This window comes from Pseudophryne corroboree, chromosome 4, assembly GCF_028390025.1.
Source record: "Pseudophryne corroboree isolate aPseCor3 chromosome 4, aPseCor3.hap2, whole genome shotgun sequence".
NCBI lineage: Eukaryota > Metazoa > Chordata > Amphibia > Anura > Myobatrachidae > Pseudophryne > Pseudophryne corroboree.
Window position 1 is genome coordinate 105,380,283 of NC_086447.1, and position 3,915 is coordinate 105,384,197.

The window sequence follows — 3,915 nt, forward strand, 5'->3', positions numbered from 1 at the left end:
AAATACCTCTCTCCACTCCAATCTATCCTCAATGCTGCTGCCCAGCTCATTTTCCTCACCAAACGCACTACATCCACCTCCCCTCTCTTACAAGACCTTCACTGGCTCCTCCTCCCTTTCAGAATCCATTTCAAGCTTCTCACACTCACAAAGCCCTCACCCACTCCTTTCCCATCTACATCTCTGACCTTATTTCCCTTTACACTCCCATCCGTCCTCTTCACTCTGCTAATGCACGCCGACTCTCCTGCCTACTGATTACTTCCTCCCACTCCTACCTCCAAGATTTCTCATGTGCTGCACTATTTCTCTGGAATTCCCTACCTCTCCCCGTCAGACTCTTCACCTCTTTACAAAACTTCAAACGGGCTCTCAAGACCCACTTCTTCACCAAACCCAGTCAAATCTCATCCTAACCCTCTGTTCCATGCTCTCTATGTACCCGTCTGTGTCACCCCCATCTGTCTAACCCTCCCCTTTAGAATGTAAGCTCTCACGAGTAGGGCCCTCTTCCCTCATGTGCTTATCCTTTCTTACTTTAATAATCTTCATCTGCACCAAATCCAGCAGTCTTCTGTCACCTGATACTTATTCCAGTGTCATCTGCTGATGACGTAGCTATGTTTATTTACCCTGTACTTGTCCTATATTGTCAGCAGCTGTAGGTTGCTGTTTTGATGTTTTTGATTATTCATTTATGTACCCTGTAATTGGGTGCTGCAGAACCCTTGTGGCGCCATATGAATAAAGGATAATAATAATATATTGGGCCTACATACAGTCAGCATATGGTCTGGATTTTTATACAGCCATACCACACTGGGAATGCCCAATACCCATCTGATCTTGGAAGCTAAGCAGTGTTGGGCCCGGCTAGTACTTAGATCGAAGACCTCATTGGAATACCGGGTGCTGTACATTATTGACCTAGTTGCTTGACTTCTGTCATAGGTTTTCGACACTGTGGGGTTTTGGTTATACTTCACTTTCATGTACATTGGTCCTCCGGCAGTACCACCTAATTATTTACTATATGACAGTGAGATGGATTTGTTACTCATTCGGTCTGTTGTTTGCCTTTACCTTATCTCAAAGACTTGTAGGAGATTTCAACTGCTCTGATTATGCATAGTCAATTGTGGATATAGCATTACGTTTTTTTCAAGCCATGTGCGAATGTTGGAAAGCCAGAACCTAGTTTCCCATTATTGCCTTAAGAGTTTTCAATTGTTTATAATCTATATACAGCCAGTTTGTGTTTTCTCTCAGATACAGCCTTTGGGGAGTTGGGAATGTACAGTTCCTGCTTGAATGATGAAGCTGACCAGGGCTGGTTTGGGCCAGCACCTGTATGGGAGACCCCAATGATAAAACAGATGTCTTATACTGCTGATGCATTTATTTAATTACAGATTGTTTCATTATGCTTTGGACTATATATTGCAGTGCTGTTTATGAATTTGTCTATGACAGTGATGGCTAACCTTGACACTCCAGCTGTTGTTGAACTACACATCCCAGCATGCCCTGCATCAGTTTTAGCATGGCCAAATAACAAAACTGTAGCAGGGCATACTGGGATGTGTAGTTCAACAGCTGGGGTGTCAAGGTTAGCCATCACTGGTCTATGACATCTGACATTTCTCCCCATTCTGTTTTGTCTGTTGTTTGATATCACTCTGTGCATCCAGTAATTTATGTGGTCTGTCCCGCGTGTTGGCTCATGCAGGATTCACTTCACGAACCTTTATGGTATTTTCTTCTATTTGATGTGTGGTCTTTCTTTCACTTATTGGTTTTCTGCAGGCTGCATGGATTCTTTCTCAAGTGTCCACACTGTAACACATACACCTGCAAGTACACATATTATCTAGTACACAGCGGAGCGCTGACACTGTGTATTATATTAGTACACATAGTAATCTTACAGCACACTCCCACAGGGTGTCCAAGCCGAGGGCGGCATTTGTTTACATTCTCAGCCCTGCCCACCTGTCAGTAATAATTTCCAATGAGAGTGTTTCTTGGGCTCTCAGACTCTGACCACGAGGTGTGGCCTACAGGCTTTTTGGCGCAATTTTCTCCTTTAAAACAGACACCTAGGCCAGTATTTACTAAAAATCCGAGTTTGGCCGATTTGTGTTTTTTTTTCTAAGTCCCAATACGGGAATTCACTAAGCAGAAAACTCGGCAGTGTCTGGTCTATTCGTAATGGTTTGATTGGCAAAGTTCTGAAATACGAATCAATAGACCATCGGTCAAACGCGGCTGTTATTTCATACAATACGGGCATTTACTATTCATTCGTATTTGGGTGTTAGTCTCTGAGTGCTCAAGTGCGGGTCTATTTTTTTTCGATTCGTTAAAAAAAGCTGCCAAAAAATAGACCTGCTTTTTCCAGTCGAGTTTGGATAACCATGCACGGATCAGTGAGATCTGTGCATGGTAATCTATGGGAAAGGGTCTGTTTAGTGTAAAAACTGAAAAAAAAAATTGCGTGGGGTCCCCCCTCCTAAGCATAACCAGCCTCGGGCTCTTTGAGCCGGTCCTGGTTGAAAAAATATGGGGGAAAAAATGACAGGGGTTCCCCCATATTTAATCAACCAGCACCGGGCTCTGCGCCTGGTCCTGGTTCCAAAAATACGGGGGACAAAAAGCGTAGGGGTCCCCGGTATTTTTGAAACCAGCACCGGGCTCCACTAGCCAGGTACATAATGCCACAGCCTGGGGGACACTTTTATAGTGGTCCCTGCAGCCCTGGCATTACATACCCAACTAGTCACCCCTGGCCGGGGTACCCTGGAGGAGTGAGAACCCCTTAAATCAAGGGGTCCCCCCCTCCAGCCACCCAAGGGCCAGGGGTGAAGCCCGAGGCTGTCTCCCCCATCCAAGGGCGGCGGATGGGGGGCTGATAGCCTTTTGAAAAAATTTGAATATTGTTTTTAGTAGCAGTACTACAAGTCCCAGCAAGCCTCCCCCGCAAGCTGGTACTTGGAGAACCACAAGTACCAGCATGCGGTGGAAAACCGGGCCCGCTGGTACCTGTAGTACTACTACTAAAAAAATACCCCCCAAAAACAGGACACACACACCGTGAAAGTATAATTTTATTACATAAATGCACATCTCCAAACATACGTACTTACCTATGTTCACACGAGGCTCTGTCCTCTTGTCCCTGTAGAATCCTTGGGGTACCTGTGAAAAAAATTATACTCACATAATCCAGTGTAGAATCAGACCTTTGTATAATCCACGTACTTGGCAAAATAATAAAACGGAAACCCGACCACGCACTGAAAGGGGTCCCATGTTTACACATGGGACCCCTTTCCCCGACTGCCAGGACCCCCCCTGACTCCTGTCATCCGCTGACCGCAAAGTCCCCACCATTGGATACAATGGAGCGCATAGGCGCTACATTGTATCTCTGCCGTGTGCAGCCTGACAGACACTACAGGAGCACACAGCCAATCAGGAGAGTGCCACGACGTGACGCTCCCTGATTGGCTGAAGGGACCCTCTTTGACAGGAGTCAGGGGGGGTCCTGGCAGTCGGGGAAAGGGGTCCCATGTGTAAACATGGGACCCCTTTCAGTGCGTGGTCGGGTTTCCGTTTTATTATTTTGCCAAGTACGTGGATTATACAAAGGTCTGATTCTACACTGGATTGTGTGAGTATAATTTTTTTCACAGGTACCCCAAGGATTCTACAGGGACAAGAGGACAGAGCCTCGTGTGAACATAGGTAAGTATGTATGTTTGGAGGTGTGCATGTATGTAATAAAATTATACTTTCATGGTGTGTGCGTCCTGTTTTTTTGGGGGTATTTTTTAGTAGTAGTACTACAGGTACCAGCGGGCCCGGTTTTCCACCGCATGCTGGTACTTGTGGTTCTCCAAGTACCAGCTTGCG

At 45.8% G+C, this 3,915-nt stretch overlaps 1 pseudogene; it reads left to right on the forward strand.

Moving 5' to 3' along the window:
* Positions 1-801: 801 nt before the first annotated feature.
* Positions 802-921, forward strand: LOC134912119 (5S ribosomal RNA; annotated as a pseudogene).
* Positions 922-3,915: the final 2,994 nt, after the last annotated feature.